The following is a 22131-nucleotide window of genomic DNA, read 5'->3' as shown; positions in this document are numbered from 1 at the left end:
ATTACACCAAATATGAGCCTCTAACCCAACCCACTGTTGGGTTGGGTTGGGTTGCTAATTGTGGAATTCTCAAGATATTCCTTCGTTTATATGATGATATATACAGGATATGCCCACTATTGAGGGATATATTTATATCTCCATAAAATTTTGAAAGATGTAATATTATTTTGAACAATTTCGAACTGTTTCTGAATTGTAGTAAAAACCTGTATGGTAAACGGAAACACACCTATTTTCAACCTTTACCTATTCCTTTCTTGTTTTCTTTTAAAAGTCATTTAAAACCGAAAGTTCTTTCTAGTTAGCAAGGTTGGCGAAAATTGACATAATTTTGGTTTTATATACGTCTCAATACTTAGGAGACTCTTGTGACTCACCAATTACATCAAGTAATTATTATTGGCAATACAACGCCTTTTCATCATTGTTATCTGCTGATAAACGCTTATGCCATGCAGCGATGCATTTCATTTATATCAAACACTGCTTCCAACATTTTGATAAGAGAATACGTTACTTTGAAAGTTAAAATTTGTTTCTTTTTTAAATTTGTATATTACTTTATGGTCAGAGACGCATTCATTCAATACATTTTTCTCCATTGAAAGTTAAATTTGTTCTAAAAAATTAAATAAACATGACAAAGAGCAAAGTGTTTAATAGTACATGAAATCAAAATAGGAAAATTTAATCAATGAGAGAGAATGGACATAAAAAATTTGGAATATGAGAAAAAAGTATTACAAAATGAAGGTAAATCACAATAACTTTTCGTGCTGAATAAACTCTATTATTCCTAAGGTAAAATTCTTCTTTAGTTGGTACAGGACGAGACTATATATATATATATATATATATATATATATATATATATATATATATATATATATATATATATATATATATATATATATATATATATATATATATATATATATATATGATGACACTATATTCCGGGATATCATCCGTTCGCTCGTTGAACTCCGACTGGAATCCTGCAAATCTTGCATCCGACTGGAATCCTGCAGACGTTTCGCCAAAATCTCACTTGGCATCTTCAATGCTCGCGTTCCGAAAACACTTCGAACACTCACGGAACGCGAGCATTGAAGATGCCAAGTGAGATTTTGGCGAAACGTCTGCAGGATTCCAGTCGGATGCAAGATTTGCAGGATTCCAGTCGGATGCAGGATTCCAGTCGGAGTTCAACGAGCGAACGGATGATATCCCGGAATTTAGTGTCATCACATTTTTCCATCCGTGAATCAATACGTGAGAATATATATATATATATATATATATATATATATATATATATATATATATATATATATATATATATATATAGCAGCGTAATGGAAAATGGAAAGGGCTACAAATTGGGGGATCTGGGCTTGGTAACATCAATTGCAATAACTTTTTTATGGATTGACTTTTATACTTTTTTAATATTAAATCGTACAATTGGATTACAAAATTACACTGTTTAAAATGCCAATCTTATTTATTCAACAACAATTTAAAAGTAGGAATCGACAGCGGATTGATAGGTTTATTATTTGTGGATTTGCATTTGATGGCTGACTAGTAGTAAATTAAAATCATAAAGGAACCAGTGAGTTCTTAAAAAATGGTGGCTAAAACTGTGACAAAAATGGTAATCTTTTGAGATAGAAAGAGAATAGAAAAGGCTGCGAGAAATGGCTAGAAACGAATGATCCAGGAGATAGTACACTAGAGAAAACAATGAAGTCAAGAAAGCAGCAATTACAGCACGAAATGAAATGTGGGAAAACAAATTCCAAGAAGTAGACAATTACATGGAATCTGCTAAATCCAAGAAAGCGTGGAAGGCCATTAAAAGTTTTCGTACAAACAAAAGGGTAAGTGAACCGGTAGAAACGATTTAAATGAAGGAATAGGAAAGCATTGAGCATTTGGTAACACGACCATATGTGAACAGGAATTTTCTACTAATATGAACGCAGACACGGCAGAAAAATTTGAAGAGGAATTCATATTACTTTGTAATAACAAGGTTGTGGAATGGCTCCAACGTGTTTAAAATATATTTGAAAGAAACCTTAATGACCTGGTGAACAAAATACTGCAATATGTGGGTGCCTAATATATGGGGACTTCCAATAAATACCGCTAAAATGAAATATTAACTCACCAAAATTTACAATGACCACTGACACTAGTATCTTATACCCATTCAATAATTGTTACAATAATTATTCACATATATTCTGCTCAATTATTCATTTCAGTTCAACATGCCAGGTAGGTGAGTCTAATTTGATTTTTAAAATTATAACGGACAGTTTAGTTACTAACAAAAGCCTTCCTGTGAAAGAAGGGTAATGGATTTTCCCAAAATTTCAGAAAGAAAGAGCACTTTGCACTATTTCTGTTTCTTATATATTTGAATTACTCAGTAATATTACAATTTGGAATAATGTTGAGCCTCAAACTGAGTTGAGCCTCAATTTTGTTCCAGTTAATAAGAAACTCGGTTCTGGTCAACTTTGCGTAGTTTCTGCGGGTTTGGATATTACAATAATTATAGTCATGTTTAATTTTAAATATCTTACTTCGAACATGGCTCCAATATTTTCTCTAAATGATCCATTTGGACCAATGTATGCTTCTCTGATTATCGACCCAACGTTCGTTGCGTTGGTACCCGGCAATAGTACCAGACCAGAATGTATTACTGAGGCGAAATCTGAATCAAAATTTGTTGCTGTTGTGAAGATTAGCGACAGTCCTAAAAATTCCAACACTATTAAAAGTTAATACTTCAAACAATTATTGTCAAAATTGGAACAAAACACTAGAAACGAAAGTTGAAATATTAATTCCATTAATTAATTAATAAATAAATATTAATGTAATAGCAAATATATATATATATATATATATATATATATATATATATATATATATATATATATATATATATATATATATATATATATATATATATATATATATATATATATATATATATATATATATATATACACCAAATCATTGCTGAATTAGCATATGCTTAGAGATAAGCATTTCCATAGGGAAACAGACCTAAGTTACCTAAGCACAAATCAAAGGATTATAGGTTATTATCCCTAACAGCTATCTTTTCTGTTCTTCTTCACCATGATTTTCTTGACATCTTCGTTGCTTCACTTTAAACTATGGGATTGACTTTTGAAAAAGATACGTCTATTATGAATTTGCAAGCGAAAAAGTTATGCAAACAAAAAATTTCCCTGTTAATGGTGATATGGACCATTGAAATGTTGCCATTTCAGTGCTCGCTTATAAATCTGATGACTGCTTAAGAACCAAGATTTTCGATCCCTGTTGATCTGATGATGTCAACTAGTTAGTACTGTCACAAAACGTTTAAAACATATATTCTATTTGGTTGAACACTGATGCAACCAATGCCACCAGAATATGCGAAAATTGCAAAAGAATGTGAATAGCCATCGCGTTCTTCACATCAAGTTGTATTAAACTTTGCCCTTTTATAATATGAATATTTAATGTGGCCTTAAATAATGAAATTGTTACTATTATTATGTATTTAATGTACCGGATGCGCCAAATTGAATATTTTTAAATAGAAATGGTACTTTCTGAAGCAGATTAATTTTTATAAATTCATGTTGGTAAATACCGAACTTGGATATCAGTTATGGGTGTGTTTTTTATACCCATTTTATAAAAATCGCTGTAACTTTTTTGCCAAAATATTGTATTCCCATGAAAATATTTCCTACGTACACTTTAATGACATAATAAAATATAAAAAATAAGTACCTTAATAGTTATTTGACTTTCTACATGTATATTTTCCAAGAACTTAATTAACTTTTCATTGTATTATTTATTAATTAATTGCTTTTCGATTTAAGGTGCAAATAATCCAGATATTGTTTAATTTTTCAAAATATCAATGGGAAATCGTGCAGTTAAAGTCTGGTTTGCATTTATATTTTGTGTAACATTAGTTCTTGACATGTCTTTTTCGTGTTGATGTTGTAGGACTATTTTGAAAGTCTTCACTATTTAATTTAGAGCTTTTTGGTCGTTTTTTTTCAAACCATTGTTACAAATGCCTTGCCGCCACTGCTTCAATTAAACAAACCGTTATATGCCATTTATTTAGAAGATCAAAATAAAACAAAACGCATTAACAGGCAAAAACTCAGCAGTACGCTTTATTTATGGGTGCCGGCGCTATAATAATAATAATATCAATATAAATAACAAGAATAATAGTAATATAAATAATAATAATAATAATTTACTAACCGACTAACTCTTTTTTAGTTACAAATAAGTAAAAGATGCATATATGGCACTTGAACAAGGTGAAACAACAAAATATAAAAAACAGTCAACAATAATTTCAGTCTAAGCAAAATTCAGGCACAATGGTTATCACATCAACCTTTTTTTTTAATTTTATTTTTAGATTTTGGCAAGGTGACAATAAGCAAATCAATGCCTCCCTTCAGTTGATTAGCTCCGCAGCAGGGAACAAAATTACTTGCAGTTTTGGACAATGAGAGACAATACTAAATAGCTGTGTGTGTATAGAGACTCTGCAAGTTAATTGCAGCAAAATAATAACCATGGTTATTGACTAGTTTAAATAGAAAACAATCATCAAAACATTTTCTGCGATTTTACAAGGTTTGAATATTAAATATGTTAGCTAATCCTTCCTTCTTTCAGCGGAATATAGTAGTAGTTAGATCATGCAAAATGCTCTTTGATTTAACATTAAGGGCTAGATCATTTATATTACAATCACTTTCAGAACGCATTGCGCTATACATTGAGGTCTAAGGTAAAATGGATGAGTATGCGGTCCACTTTTTCGTTAGTTTGTTTAGTTGGTTGCATTAAATCCGAAACGAAATATCACAGCAACAAGCTAACCAAAACTACTAAATCTTCGGTGAACTGCATCTTAAACCTGCACCGATTTCTGTATTATGAGTAAAATTGAGTCCCAAACACCCACATCAGGGTTTTGCAAGAAATATTATTATTATTAATTTTTGAAATATTAGTTAAAAATTTTGGCATTTCCATAACCATACTACTCTCTTCCATGCCTGGGTAATATCGAATAGAAAAAGGAAAGGAAAATATTTAATCAAACATCGGGAAAATGTTCACGAACGGTTTGTGCTGAACGGTCGAACCGGTGAATCGAAAACTGATGCCTTTATTTTGGGCGAATGCGTGCAAATTCAATTAGGCGTGGCAACAAAAGAAAAAAAACGCTCCCGTAAGCTGCCGTACCGAAGGTCGAAAAAGCTTCCCGAATAGCTCTGAAATTTCGAAATTATGTAAAGTTTCGAAAACTTACCGAAGTGTGATATTCTATTGTTGCGGTTTTTAGTAATTTTCTGTTTTGCAAATTGACCAGGCGGCTCTGAGTGCCTTGAAAACGATGCCCGACAAATAATTAATTATAATTGTAACCCACGCGCTCCCCATTCTTTTGTGTAGAACTTTGATATTGTGGTATACATCTGGAAACCCAAAATGTTAAGCTGATGCGTCGCTATTATTTTGCCCAGTAATGCTGGTCGAGCCTTCTATCGGTAGAAAACGCACTGGTTATAATAATTATTTTCAGTATACGTGTACGTTGTACCGGGTGGTCAATTAAAAAGAACACTTTCTAAACCCGCCAAGAAATTTTTTTTAAATGTTTACAAATTTATAGAATGGCTGCCAGGAGGTGTAATCGCATTCTTGAACTTGACTCTTAATTTCGAAAATAAATGTCGATAAATTCAGAATGGCTAAACACATTTAGTCAAATTTAAAGTTTTTAAAAACGGCTCTTTTTAGATTATCCGAACCTGCGCTGATCAAATTGATTCCGCCTCTAGATGGCGATAGCCAAATAAAAGTTTAACAGGTTAAAAAAAAAAAATAATGTTTCTATGTATATATTAATGTTTATATCTGCTCGTAGGAATTTTTAAGGCGATAAATCAAACCGTTTCAAGATGGTAGTAAGGAAATTGAAACCCAAAAAAAAAAAAAATATATATATATATATATATATATATATATATATATATATATATATATATATATATATATATATATATATATATATATATATATATATATATTCTCACGTATTGATTCACGGATGGAAAAATGTGATGACACTATATTCCGGGATATCATCCGTTCGCTCGTTGAACTCCGACTGGAATCCTGCATCCGACTGGAATCCTGCAAATCTTGCATCCGACTGGATTCCTGCAGAGCGCGAGCATTGAAGATGCCAAGTGAGATTTTGGCGAAACGTCTGCAGGATTCCAGTCGGATGCAGGATTTGCAGGATTCCAGTCGGATGCAGGATTCCAGTCGGAGTTCAACGAGCGAACGGATGATATCCCGGAATATAGTGTCATCACATTTTTCCATCCGTGAATCAATACGTGAGAATATATATATATATATATATATATATATATATATATATATATATATATATATATATATATATATATATATATGATGACACTATACTCCGGGATATCATCCGTTCGCTCGTTGAACTCCGACTGGAATCCTGCATCCGACTGGAATTCTGCAAATCCTGCATCCGACTGGAATCCTGCAGACGTTTCGCCAAAATCTCACTTGGCATCTTCAATGCTCGCGCTCCGAAAACACTTCGAACACATCGGAGCGCGAGCATTGAAGATGCCAAGTGAGATTTTGGCGAAACGTCTGCAGGATTCCAGTCGGATGCAGGATTTGCAGAATTCCAGTCGGATGCAGGATTCCAGTCGGAGTTCAACGAGCGAACGGATGATATCCCGGAGTATAGTGTCATCACATTTTTCCATCCGTGAATCAATACGTGAGAATATATATATATATATATATATATATATATATATATATATATATATATATATATATATATATATATATATATATATATATATATTGTATTGTATTGTCATTATATAAATAATAAATGCAAAAGAAATAAAATTATGGAATAATATGAATGAAATATGAATCATCACTGTCTTCCTCGGATGTAATTTATGTTTTTATGTTGTTACAAGTTTTGTCTAATTATTGTCCTCTTCGAGTACATGATTAGCACATTGTACTCTACCTGCTCGCTGGTATTAATTTACATTGAGTTTTAATTAGATTGATTATATGGACTGACATTTATGGGTCTATTTTATTCTTTGTTTTCTAATTGGGCCAATATCATTTCTATAGGATTCACGTCGCAGTGATCAGGGGTACATTACCGGTTTTATGACTTAGTTCACGAAATTACTTTTATCACACGATTTGATTCTTACAACTAAAACTATTTGTTGTTTTGTGGAATAATAATAATAATTAATAATGATAATAATAATATCCATTATTTGATTTTTCACGGTACATAATCTTCAGCATAGTCCCATAGAACATAATATATACAAAAATAAAGTAAAATACAAATACATAAAAATTTAACTAACCCAATAGATAAGGTTTATATTTACAATTTGTGACAAACACAGACGTAAACGACCACCGTCCATCCAGCAACAAACTCGTCCACTGTATATGGTGAGATCTTCAGAATGATTCCCTTTACTTCTGTTTTAAATCTTTGAATTAGCAAGAGACTTGAGGGCGCAAGTAAAATTAAACAGTTTTATAGCTACAAATATATAGCTTTCATTGATAAGGGATAACCGATGTTGAGGCAACAGTAAATCTCCGCCATCATAGATATGCTTTTCTTTGACAGTTAGGTAGCCCGGCCTTCTTGACCTAATAAAAATTGGATACTGATAGACAAACAGACCCTGCAAGGTCAGAATCCTATTTTCTCTGATTAGATGCAGCTATCCAGTTTTTGTCTTTACCTCCTTAGTGCGGTCTTTTGCATTTTAAATACCCGCCTCGAATCAGCAGAGCTCTCCCAATATAGAAGTCCATATATATTCGTGACTGAAAGAGACCAGTTCGAGAGACAATGAATGGTGTAATATTTTTCACTCTGAGAAGCATATATAAAATTGAGGCTAACTTGCTTGTAAGTTTGTAAGCTCATTTATGTGATTCTTCTAGGACAACCGGTTGTCTAGATATACACCCAGAAACTTCAGGACCGTACTCTGTTCACGGTCCTTAAAAGAAAAGGTACATATCTCAATTTTATTCAGATTTAGGCTTAGATTGTTATCTGCGAACCGCTCACGTTTTTGTAATATTATGTCTAAGTTTTGTTTAATAAAGGCACAGTTAGTTTAACTATCGAGCAAGATTCTATCGTCAGCATATCGGACGGTTTTCATATTTCGAAAGGAGGCTGGAAGTTCTTTTACATATAAAATCAACACTAACGGGCCTAAAATAGATCCGTGCGGGACACCCGCTATGACTGGTAAGGCTGATAATCAACTACCCGTAAACGACCCGACAAATAGGCTTGTATTGTGGAGCGAACTGCCATTCAAGCCATAACTTGGCAGTTTATCAAGCAAAGTCAAACGCCTTCAAGACCCGACAATATCATTCACCCACCAATTCACTTACTGCATCTATTGTTGACTTTTAGTTTCTTTCTGGAATGTACCCAAAAGAAAACATTTATTAACATTATATACCTGTACCTATCTGCTTCAAAATTTTATTACTAAGTCTAAACACAAATTCGGCTGTGCAGTTACTTAAATCACTAAAAATTTTACTCACTTCTGCTGTACTTACTGAACTGGTTCGAAATAAACTCTTGCAATATCTTGTTTTAGTTGCTGCTGATCGTTGGTACTTTTTAGCTAAAGTGTGGTGATAAGTAGCATCATCATAAGCAATTACGCTGTCTGGAATATTTGGAAGAGGATTTTTTACCCAATCTTGTAGTCTACCGCGAAGTGTTTAATACTGCTTCTTGCTGAAAGCTTGGCACCCAAGATTTTTAGAATGTACAATTTAAAATTGTTTGAACGTATCCCGGATGACTTTAAAAATGCGTGACAAGACGAGATTTCTTTAAATGCGATGTATTGTTTAGTATCTTTCCTAACAAAACCCCAAATAATTAAATTCTAAGCAAAGTACGGACCTGTTCGGCCATATTTCATTCTTACAGCTTTCCCGGGTCTTTCCTTAATTCGTATCAGATAATCACTTTCTTATATCTATGAACAGACTTTACCTTATGTGATGTATCCTAATCTACCGTTAATCACACCACATAGAAAAAACGTACAGAACTGAACCAAGAACCGCTAGACCGTGATTCCAATTCCAATTTTTTGTCTAAAATAATTTTTTCGAAAAAATTAAAATATTTTAAAAACTTTTAAGTTTATATATGTACTATAATTAAAAAGTAGAAAAATCTTAAAACGAATTCCAAAAAAAAAAAAAATAAAAATAAGATGTTTCATTTAAAAATTATATGTTTTATTCGAAGCGCTTTTTTGAGTCACCCTGTATGCTTTAAAATAATTTTAAATTGTGTCTCTCAATGGACACATGGTTGACTTCAAACGGCCAGTTAACTTCACTGTCCTACCAATGGCAGCTTCCATGCCCTCTGACGCTTTTAGGAGACCCACAGACAAATTTTGCATTAACTAGTGGATTTTTTTCTGTGCTCTGTTAAAGTTTCAGTAATTTTTTAGTAAACTTTGAGATATATTTTTTCAAACATTAAAAAATTAAATACATAGAAACAGTGTGTGAAATTCTCCTAAAAAAAGATAAAAATATAAGTATTTTTATTAAATTTTACCTTCATATTCATAGTCCGTCTTCGTAACGTCCTTAGACCCACAGTCTCAACTAATGGCAAAGTGCCAATGATTTAAAAATTTCTAATAAATTAAAAATACCTTCCTGTCCTGAGAAATGCGTGTATATCGGCTTTTTATTGCTTTCTTGTTGAGTTTATTTTATTAATTTATCTCACCTGTTAGCTGTCATTAGCCATCTAATATTATTTCTCAAAAATTTAAAAATCCAGAATACGAGTACCTGGCGGCCTAGAAACATAAAAAATAGTTTCAGCATTTTTTCTTGGTAAATTTCTTCCTAAACTTTTTCAATCCAAGTTTTTACGACAATGACTTCGCGAGTGCTCTTCTTAATTGCCCACGCGCTATAAGACTTCAGCGTCAATTATAGGAAAATTATTTCAAATTCAACAAAATAATTTTCTATTTCGAATTTTCGCTCAATTGAAAACTGTTTAATTATCAACACCACCAGTTTCCCTTAAAAGTATACGTAACATTATCTCCCTGCATGCTATTGCACTTATTTTATACAACTAATGGTACAATAATTAACTCGGAAAAATGACCATTTAAAGCACCACGCGATATACCCATATACTTCCGACGGATTCACCTAAAAGGCCACGTTAACCCACTAACACAAATGAATGAAACTTTAACGATGCAATCACTGAAGATGTGGCGAATCTTAAAAAGAGCCGTTAAGGCGAAACTTTATGTTAAAGTTCCTAAGAATTCTCAAAGCGTAATGTAAAACTGAGGAAATTAACAGACGCTATAGAGAGCATGTTGAAGAAAAAATTTAAATATAAGTCACGTGCGTTTTTTAAGAAACGTGTCAAGAAATTAAGCGATTCCAAGCTGTTAACTGGACGAATGCCACGATGGCGCTATTTGAAAACATATTTCGATGCTTTTGAGTATTTTTCAAATTCAATTTTTGTAATTAACCTACAGAAATAATATATTATGCAACAAGTGCGGTAAACGCCATTTGACTCATGAATTTATTTGACACGAGCGGATCGAGTGTTTAATAAACAAGTGACTTAAAAAGTTTACCGAACGTGTTACATCCGAGCCGCTTCGGGCCTTTCCGGGATATTACCGCACTTGTTTGGGAGCAATCGGATGTTTTCGGAGTATTTAACGCACGCCTTGAATTTTGACGTTTGTCAATTCTGATGGTCATATGAGTAAATGTATTCGCGTTATTTTGCAAAAAATGTACCCACTACTAACGGTAGAAAAAGTATAGAATCACGTTTGGTAAATTTTTCAAGCCACTCGCTGCTGCGCTCCGCTGGTGCCAAATAAACTCGTAACTCCAATGGCGTTTACCACACTTGTTGCATAATATACTATTATATCCGCTTTGAGCAGTGCATACTTTCCAGAATAAGAAAAGTCTAGACACACAATTTTAATAAAAATATTGATACATTGTAAAACTAAAATCAAATAGATAAAAATAATAATTACTGATTTGACTGACTGGCTTCATACGAAAAATGGTTTCTTATAAGGGGTGTTTTTTTTCGATGTATAGAACTTTAAGTAGCAATAAAACAACGATGGATTATTCGACTGACATGAATTTTATTTATCCGAAAGGTAATCTTGTAGCATTATATTTTAAATATGATTTCTGGCATATGACCGCTACGGCTGGCGCGGATGTAGTCCAATCTGGACGTCCAATTTTTGTTGACTTTTTCCAACATTTGTGGCCGTATATCGGCAAAAACACGGCGATTGTTGTCTTCCAAATGGTCAAGCGTTTGTGGCTTATCCGCATAGACCAATGACTTTACATAGCCCCACAGAAAGTAGTCTAGCGGTGTTAAATCACAAGATCTTGGAGGCCAATTCACAGACCCAAAACGTGAAATTAGGCGGTCACTAAACGTGTCTTTCAATAAATCAATTGTGGCACAAGCTGTGTGACATGTTGCGCCGTCTTGTTGAAACCACATCTCCTGGACATCATGGTTATTCAATTGAATGAAAGAGTTAGGAATCATAGCTCTATACCGATCACTATTGACTGTAACGTTCTGGTCACCATCGTTTTTGAAGAAGTACGGACCAATGATACGACCAGCCCATAAAGTGTACCAAACAGTCAGTTTTTCTGGATGTAACGGTATTTCGACATACACTTGATGATAAGCTTCACTCCAAATGCGGCAGTTTTGTTTGTTGACGTAGTCATTCAACCAGAAGTGCGCTTCATCGCTAAACAAAATTCGCTTAGAAAATCGGGAACAACGGCAATCTCGTTTTGGTTTGCAAACGTTGTTCAGGCGTGAGTCTATTCATGATTGATAATGAATGATGAATTGCCAAACAAAGCTGAGAATAAATCACTTGACAGCTGTTAAATCCGTCACCATCTTGAACCAAATAAAATTTGGTAGTAAAGATAATAATTTTTAAAAATTTTAAAAACTATTCAGGATATATAAGAATATCTACATTGTTTGAACTCATATGATAAATACCAGGTGTCCAAAAAGTATTGTGTTGGGGCTGGTCAGTTGATCATCAAATTAGATCAACAATTGTGGATTGTTTTCTATCATTATTTAATAATATTTATTTTATCAAGATATTCCCGAATACGAAACGAGGAATCTCAATAAAAATATCCCCTCCATTTAGCTATCAGAACAACACGAATTCGACGTTACGCACAATATAAATAAATATAAATTTCATTGTAAATAAGAACTAAAAGCTTTTCACGAAATTATATATATTCACATGACAATTGTTTTTTAACAACACCGTGTCTTTATCAAATGTAATATTTACAAACTACCTGCTACTATATATACTGAAAAATGACAATAAAACCTTAATTAATTTTGTTGTGGGAATTTAAGTTTAATAATGGAGAGATATTTAAATCTAATTGATCGTTTGAATGTCTCATTTTGTTAATCTCCATGGCTTCCGTTATATTTGATTTTCTACTTTTCTGTATTTAAATGTGTAGCATAATTAGAATCTAGACAATTGTTTTTAAACGCTCTTTTATGTTCGTTAATGCTATTCTCGAAGGATCTACCTGTTTGTCCAATATAAATTTTAGGACAAGATCCGCATTTCAACCTGTAGACACCTGTGTTTTGAGATTTTGGACATTTCGTTTTATTGTTTTTTAAAAATTTACCTATTGTGTTGTTAGTTCTGAAAACTATTTTTAAACCACATTTTGACAAATGTTTTGAAACTTTTTCACTGGGTTCTCCTATGTATGTAATAACAATTATAATTGTTTTAAATTGTTCTTGTTCTGTATTAGGTTTCGGATAAATAGAGTTTACTGCAGTCTGAATTTGTTTTTTATTTATAATTTTATCGATAATGGACAGATTGTAGCCGTTGTTCACTGCAATTTGTTTAATGATATTAAGTTCTATGTTATAATTTTCTGTTGAGAATGGCGTATTTAAGAAATCTATGTATAAAAGAGTGAAATGCAGCCATTTTGTGTGTATATCGCTGATTTGAGCTATTATGTATGACTGTGTCCGTGTGCGAAGGTTTATGATAAATGGAAAAATCTAATTTGTTTTGCATTTTCGTAATAGTTGAGTCTAAAAAATTAATAGAGTTATCCTGTTCAATCTCGATAATGAATTTTATACGATTATGTAATGAGTTAATGTAATTTAAAAAATAATTCAATTGTCTGTCCCTTCCAACAAAGCAAGCAAAGACAGGTGAACCCATTGGTGAAACAAGGTTTATTAGATTGCTTAATAGTATCTTTAGACCAAAATTATCTTGAATTTAATTGACAGATTGACATCTCTAAGGAAGGTTTGATTATGGGAAACCCACTTAGTCCTTTGTTAATTGAAATTTTTTTGGATAATTTGGAAACTATCATACTAGAACATCCTTTAAGTAGAAGTTTTCTATGGTGGCATAGATACGTAGATAATATCTACACACGTCCATTATCGATAAAATCATAAATAAAAAACAAATCCAGACAACAGCATTTATCCGAAACCTAATACAGAACACGAACAATTTAAAACAATTGCACACATAGGAGAACCCAGTGATAAAGTTTCAAAACATTTGTCAAAATGTGGTTTCAAAATAGCTTTCACAACCAACAACAGAATAGAAATTTTTTTAAAAAACAATAAAACGAAATGTCCAAAATCTGGTAGAAACAGGTTGAAATGCGGATCTTGCCCTAAAATTTATATGGGACAAACAGGTAGATACTTCAAGAAACGCAACAACGAAATAAAAGAGCGTTTAAGAACAATAGTCTAGATTATAATTATGCTACAAACTTAAACACAGAAAAACACATTTTTGAAGACAATTTTGATATTTTACGTACAGCCACAAAAAGCAGAAAATTTAATTTATTGGAAGTCATTAGATTTAAATACCTCTCCATTAATAATCTTAAATTAATTAGAAAACTTTAATTAAGGTTTTATTTTTTTTTCATTTTTCGGTATATATAGTAGCAGGTAGTTTGTAAATATTACATTTGATAAAGAAACGGTGTTGTCGAAACAATTGTCATATTATATTTCGTGAAAATCTGAACTTTTAGTTCTTATTTACTATGAAATTTATATTTATTAATATTGTGCGTAACGTCGACATCGTGTAGTTCTGATAGCTAAATGGAGGGAATATTTTTATTGAGATTCCTCCAATCGCTAAGTTTCGTATTCGGGTATTTCTGGAAGTGGGTTATAGGTAAATTGGACATCACAAATGGTTAATAATTTATTATAAAATTCATATTATATAATTTCGTGAAAATCTGAACTTTTAGTTCTTATTTATTTTGTTAAATGGATTTTCATGAAGTAAAAGCCACCTCAGTTCAAATTTCATTGTATTTTAAAAATTATGTCGATCAATTGATTGGTCAATTGATACAACAAAATTTGACTACTACTAATGATTAGTGCCTAATTGAATATTTTAGAGTAGGAAGATAAAAAATGTTAAAACGAATATATCATAAATCTAAAGTTGGATTCATAACATTGAAACGTGTTTTTCTTGGGAAAGTCCAAAAGAAAAGTTAGGACCAAACCTGACGCCTTTGTGACACAAAATCCGAATTTCTTATATAAGATGATAGTTTCCACTCTTTTTTTCCACAAGTTTTAAAAGTTCCCCCTTCTGCAACACTACTGCGTTGAGTGGGGGTTCATTAGGTATTATTAAACAGTTCTTTTATTTAATATTCAATAACATTTATTTTGTTTTTGATTAATTGTGTAATTCTCGAGATATTCTACCATTTCTATATATTCGTATACGTATACAGAGAACGGCAAATATATTAACAAATTCAATGCTCGCACACGTCCATCATAATTCCTTCTTGCGCCTTTTTTGCAGTAAACAGCAAATGTGGGTCGATAGGTACATGTCGATACCAAGTTCACTTTTTTTAAATGAAGTAGAATTTTTTAAAATCCTTTTTCGAATTCTCGGTCAAATTTCACACATAATTCATGTAGCATACCTCATAGAAATTTAATTTTGAAATAAACATGTACGTGATTAGTACCAGTAAAGTTCTAAAATTTTCAAAAAAACACTCAGTGATATTAATCAAGTTGCCACCTCATATAACGTCATAACGAAGTGGTTCAAGATACAAAAAAAATCCTTTTCATAACTTTGTCAGCCTATTTCAAAATAAGTCTAAAGTCATCTGGAAACTAATAATCTATGAAATGAATTCTAAGCCTCAGAATAATATTAATAATCTTAAATCCTGCCTTACAGCTAATTAACTTCATACATTTTTTTGAAAATTGATGCGTTAGAACAAAATACGATAATTCAGAGAACACCATCAACAGACAGAATATTTCATGTTTCCATCACCAATGAATCTGAACTATTATCCACTATAAATGCACAGAAGAATTCTTCACGTGATGATTTTCCACTGAAGAGTAGATCATTAAAAAAATATATGCACTTTCCTCATAAAACCTTTAAGTGTGTGAATCGACTGTGACTGCAGTTTTCCCCGACAATTTAAAAATATAAATAAAATTATAAAAAGGTTGATTCCAATAATGCTGGTAACTACTTCTTCACACATTCGGAAAAATATTCGAAATTTTGTTAAAAAAAATACTTGTTGACAATTTTGACCATAATAACTTAATTCATTTTAATAAATTTAGTTTTCGCTGTGGTATGTCGTCAATCGAGGCGGTATGGAAAGTGAGGAAAGACAGTAGGGTTATTTGACTGATTTGATTTGTGTGACTCGAGTAATGGCACATCTTTTAAAAAGAAAATTGATTACCTACTAGTTCACTATTTCTAGTCCATAGTTGAATTTAATTTAATTTAATTTGAATTTAACGTCCACCGCCAAATTTGTTTTTATTGTAATTTTTATGTAAATTCCAACTCGTTAAACGTAGTAAAAAAAATACAATTATATTTTTGTCAGTAAATAAATCGAAATTAAATAATTGCTTTCAAAAAATCGTCAATCGTTTATTGTCAAAAAAGGGATGCATTGTTTTTCTATCGTGCTCCTGAGGACCACTATGGAACTTTCGCAAAATCGATGTAATTTTATTTTGCATACACCCTGTATAAAGTGTCTTTCACGTCCCGTCGAATTTCAAAGTTACAACATCACTTTGATAAATGCTAATATTTGTACAAATAATTTTCGAATTCGAATAATATTTTTTCGAATATCTCGCGCACCCTGTATGAAACACGAAACCTGAAACTCTTTTTCGACACAATTTACGATACTGTATAAATTGAATTATCCCATGTTTTATAGTTGTTCATTTACGGTTAATAACTTACCCACGAAAACGGCCTTTTTGGGGTCTTTTAGATTTTTTTACCATAAACGACACACCCTGTATATAATTCAAACAATGTACAAAATAGAGGTGATATCCCTGGATCTCCCACGTCTCCTGGTATGTAAATTTTTCCAATAGAGTAAACGGTTTTCGAGAAAATACTTGTTTTCTGAAGCCATGCAGTACGTCGTAATAGTAAATGACGTCATCGCGTCTAGATCGAGGGCGGGCAATGGTGATTTTCATTACGATTTTTTGCAAATATTTCGAACAGCGTATGCGCAAATACAAAAATTGTAGCTGATGATGCGGCCTATGACACGACTTTTGATTTGCGGTTAATAATTTACTTTAGAAAAGAACAATTTTCAAAGTCTTTTAGATTTTTGCCTATAATTCAAAAACTCTGTATATAATCAAAAAAATGCTTGAAATAAATGTTATACCACTAGATCCTCCGCGTCTGCCAGTTAAAGAATTTTGCCGAATGGTTATGGAGAAACAAATGTTTTTCTCTAAGCCAAAGTAACAAAAAAAAAATCAAAAAATTTAAAAAAAGTACTTTGCGGTACTTAATTGCCCTCGACTTTAATAGTTTTGATTTACGGCTCATAATTTACTCTGGAAACGCACAATTTTCAGGATCTTTTAGATTTTTGTCCATAACTGAAAAGCCTTGTATATAACAAAAAAGTGCTTGAGACAAAAGTTATAGTGGATATTGCGCGTCTGCTGGTTAAAGAATTTTGCCGACCTGAATAGTAGTTTTGCAGAAAACATTTTTTTTCTGGAAACCCAAATAACCCAAAAAAAAAATTCAAAAATTAAAAAAAATACTTTGCAGTACTTGATGGCGCCCAACTTTAATAGTTTAAATGTGGGTCTGAACTTCTACTTCTCTGCCAAATTTGAAGCCGCTAGCTTCAAATTTAGGGCACCTATTACGTTTTATAATATTGCACGGAATATCGCGAACACTCTGTACAATAGGTAAAAATCTTAAGTACAAAAGTTTTAGCTGTGTATGCGAGTTTTATTGCCATGTAAAAGAAACTGATATCCGAAACACAGTCCTTTAGTTATCGCCAATTTTTCAGTTTTTTTTTTAATTTGCGGAGCACCCTGTACATTTTTGAAAAATTGTCAAAAATAAAAGTTTATGCAGCCAAATCTTCTACATGTCCTCGTTCAAGAATTTTTTCGGTTCCATAAACAATTTTCGAGAAATGATCTTTTCCTTAGACGCGGTTTTTAATTTTTTTTAAATACTTCCCGACCCCCCAAGCCTCCCAAGCCCCCCAATTTTAATAGTTTCCGTTAGGGGATCAAACGCTATTTGCCTGCCAAATTTGAAGTCGATAGCTTCAAATTTCGGACACTTATCGTGTTTCATAGCAACTTCCAAAAAACAGTCGAAAATAAAAAAAAAGATTGGCGCCGAAGCTTGAACGCGGCCATTTTTTCATATCTTATGCACCCCGTGGGCGATTAAAAAGTAGCAAAATATGAATGAAGCGTGTAGCTCAAACCGTTCGGAAGTTATCGTCGAAAAACCATGGAACATAGAACGGAGAACGGACAGACAAAAAAAGTTTTTTTTTCGATACTGATTCCATCTGTATCGACGGCTACGCTGTACGGTGCACCGTTATCGAGATCTTGAGTTTAGTGAGAAGCGTGTATACTTTCGGGTTTGGGATTTTGAATAACAAAATTATTGGAACTTATTTCATCGAAGAAAATGTTACTGAGGCCCAATATTTACAATTTATTCGAAATGACTTAATTCCTACATTCGCAGTTTATTTCCCAAATCCAAATCAGTCTGATATTCCAGATAGAGAGATTTGGTTTCAACAGAACATGAACAGGACAGTGAATTGATAGAAGCGGATCAATTGAATAGTCTGAAAGATCTTCAGATATTACTCCACGGGATTTTTAGATACGAAATAAGGCCAATTAATGAAAACATCCTGTGCATTTTTAACACCTAATAAAATAATTTCTTTGACGTGTTTTTTATTACTTTGCTCATAGGTAGTCAGAACACGAATTGTGCGCAAAAAACGTTTTGGAAAACTCAACGATCGAACACATAAAAATTAATCAAATTAATTAATTAAATTAATTAAATTAATGAAATCATTATGAGACACCGGTGCATATTCATAGAAAATGGTGAAATCTGGGGATCACGTCGCGTGACGCCACTCGAAAACTCGGAACTATAAAATATGAAAATTTCAATCAACGTTAAAACGATTTAATTAAATTGTCTGTTCGTCGAAAAATTCGCCCTACGCGTAAAAAAAAATCGATCAAACTTTATGCCCGCCTATAATCGGGCATCACAGCGAAATTACTCAAAGATTCTCGTTTTTTTTTTTACAAATGCATTGTTAAAAAAATATGCTACGTTTATATGGCCAAGAAAAGAATCCTAAGCATCTGAATCCCAGTACCTGTTTTGGAATTTTACAATATCGATTTTATTTTTATTTTTATTAAATTTTTAGTTATTTATAATAACACTTTCTCTCATTGATACTTTTAAGGTAGACATTTCGTTTTCAAGAAACCATCATCAACGTTATTTTAAGTACACTCTATAACTACCCATCTATTAGAGTTCTAATATATTAGAGTAATTGACGTTATTGTTACTGTTGTCCTTGTTAATATTTTTTGTTACTATCAATTGAAGACACTGTTTTTAGGGTTTGCTCAAATTTTCTCCCTTCTTATTATTACCTTATTACCATATCAAAGGAACTAGAAAACATTGAACCAAAAGTTAATAAAAGTTAAATATAAAAGTTTGGCAGGGGCCACTATCAACTTTTATATTTCAAATTAAATACTATAAATAGTATGGGGTTCAAAAGCAACTTTTCGGAATTGCTGACGTTCATCTTCATCACTCGCCTTTATTATGGATTTCAAACTTATTTCAAATTCTCTCTGAGTATTAAAAAGGATACTCTTATGATTTATTTATTTTGCAAAACTTGCCCTAATATAAACGAAATTTACTGACATGAATAATTCTAAAACAAACAAAACAAAACTCAGTTTCATTTAGATATTGTACACCGTCATGTATTTGGTCTCATTATTTTAAAAGGTCTTTAAGAGTACCCCATAGAAAAACACCGGTGGAGTTAGGTCGGGGCTCCTTGTAGTCTAAGATCCCACTGTAAAAAATATGTCCTCATATACCAGATGAAAAATATTTTTTTAATTTTAAGATATTAGATTTTTATGACGATAAATTTTACACGCAAAGAGAAAGAAAGAAGACTCAAAAAGACCTGAAATAAATCAGTTTAAATATCTGGAAAATAATTCCGCAAAACGTTGTGTTTAAACCCCTTACTCTTATACATAGTTGCACTCCCCTTGCGAAGGTCTATCTAAATCAGTATTAATACACAGGGTATTCGATATGAAATAAAAAAGTTACTAGTGGTCAGGGCGTATTCATAAAAATATAATAAATGAAAATTGAAAATTTACCTAAGCAACTTTTGTATTAAACTTTTTGTTCAGTTCCTGAGATACGGTAATCGTGCCTCATAAATGGACCAACCTGTACATTTTACCATAATCGCTGTTTCTCAATTTTGGAATATTCAGCTTACCTTTCGTTACAAGTGTGCCATGATAGAACACAATTACTAACTTTTAGTTTTCGTGAATACGAATTCAGATAACGGTGGAAGTAAATCGAGGAATACGAAAGTAAACAGGAAAAATTTACTTAAAATTTACTCCTCAAACCGAAAAGTCTTCAAGACGAGACGAGGGTCTGTATAAATATTAGTGTGAGATTTGAGTTAATCGTTGAAATCATATAATCAGACAGTGTGAAATTATTTAATTAAATTAATAATCGAATTCATGGTGAAACTTTTTAATTGAATTTACTTAAGAGTCAACTTTTCGTTTCGAAAGACGTGCCCGACAAGAAATTGAATTGTTTAACGCCGCTTTGGTGGAAATTAAACCTTTAGGGCTCTTTGAAAGATATAAAAGGCAAGTTGCCATGCCGTTGCAATTGTAAATTTTTCCGGATCTCAGAAAACATGCAACCAAAACGTTAAGCAGCGTACAGTAATTTTGATATTTTAATGAAGACGTCCAAGTTTTGAACTATATTATGTCATAGTTTTTACAAAACTTCTGGAGTCCGCCTGCATCGGCTTTTGCTGACTCGAACTGCTGACGTTTCGCCAATCATCCTGTTGGCTTCTTCAGAGCTTGACAGAAACTGGCTCGCATTTTACTCTGTACCTGCTTATATATTGGTTGAGGGGGGCGGAGTTAAATGAGGGGCATAAATAACATCTCGGATGACTGATCCTACTGAGTCGCGGTTAAGATTGTTAGGTTGTTGATAGATTTTTCGTTGTTATTTGGCCTCATGGTCAAGAAACCCTTGTAGATTTTCTTAGACATACACCCTAACATTAAGTGGGAAACTAAAAATAACTTTCCATTCTTAGATAATTTCATCAATAGAAAATCAGACCTAACATTGGGTCATTGTGTTTACAGAAAAGCTGCGCACACAGACCGATACCTTAATGCATGGTCACCTCATCATGCTGCCCAAAAATCATCAGTTATCAACTCTCTTAGCCCGAGTCACTGAACCCAGAATTAAAACACCTTACCTCTTCTCTTCTCTCTAATAATTTTCACATTAAAGATATCAAGCGTTCCATCAAAAAATATACTTCACCACAACCTTCCAATAGCAATGAGACCGAAAGCAATCCTACCATTGCCACTGTGGTCCTTCCCTAGATTCAGAACATCACTGACCACATATCAAAGGTTCTAAATAACTATTGGGTCTGTTAAAGACAAAATTCCATTTGAGATGCCAGGAGTTTACAGCATTCCATGCATATGCGGCAAAGAATATATTGGAAAGACCGGACGAAAAATATCAACTAGGGTCAAAGAACATGAAAGAGCCTTACGACTAAGACAAATAAACTCATCAGCTGTTGCCCAACACAATCACGAAACCGGACATAAAATTTTATTCCATAAAGCTAAAATTCTTGAATGTAATCAGTTCTTCTACCAACGAAAAATCTGAGGGTCTATAGAAATCTATAAACAACCTAACAATCCTAACCGCGACTCAGGTATAATTTAAGGTACATCCGCTAGCCAGATATTTCTTATAAGTCATAACGTTATCATATTTTTTAATATATATTATAGCAAATTCATATTCATTTTATTTTATTATTTTATGAAAATTACAATTAGTAGAATCTAAAATTCATCTTTCAAATAACAAATTTTATTTTTTAACGCTGAACGATATCCACCTCAACAAAACAAAGAAATTTTCGAAAAGTTTACGTGAAATGTTCATTATGATCCTCACTTTCTGAGGATGATATAATTCAAAATTTAAAGCG

At 32.4% G+C, this 22131-nt stretch overlaps 1 protein-coding gene across 1 annotated transcript in view; it reads right to left on the bottom strand.

Moving 5' to 3' along the window:
• LOC132699435 (cysteine-rich motor neuron 1 protein) overlaps positions 1–22131 on the bottom strand; it is a 341296-nt gene that overhangs the window by 318383 nt on the left and 782 nt on the right. The window lies entirely within an intron of this gene.

This window comes from Cylas formicarius, unplaced genomic scaffold (assembly GCF_029955315.1).
Source record: "Cylas formicarius isolate icCylForm1 unplaced genomic scaffold, icCylForm1.1 PGA_scaffold_3__17_contigs__length_32017465, whole genome shotgun sequence".
Lineage (NCBI taxonomy): Eukaryota > Metazoa > Arthropoda > Insecta > Coleoptera > Brentidae > Cylas > Cylas formicarius.
Note: the sequence above shows the minus strand (reverse complement) of the source record. Positions and strands in the feature narration are given on the sequence as shown.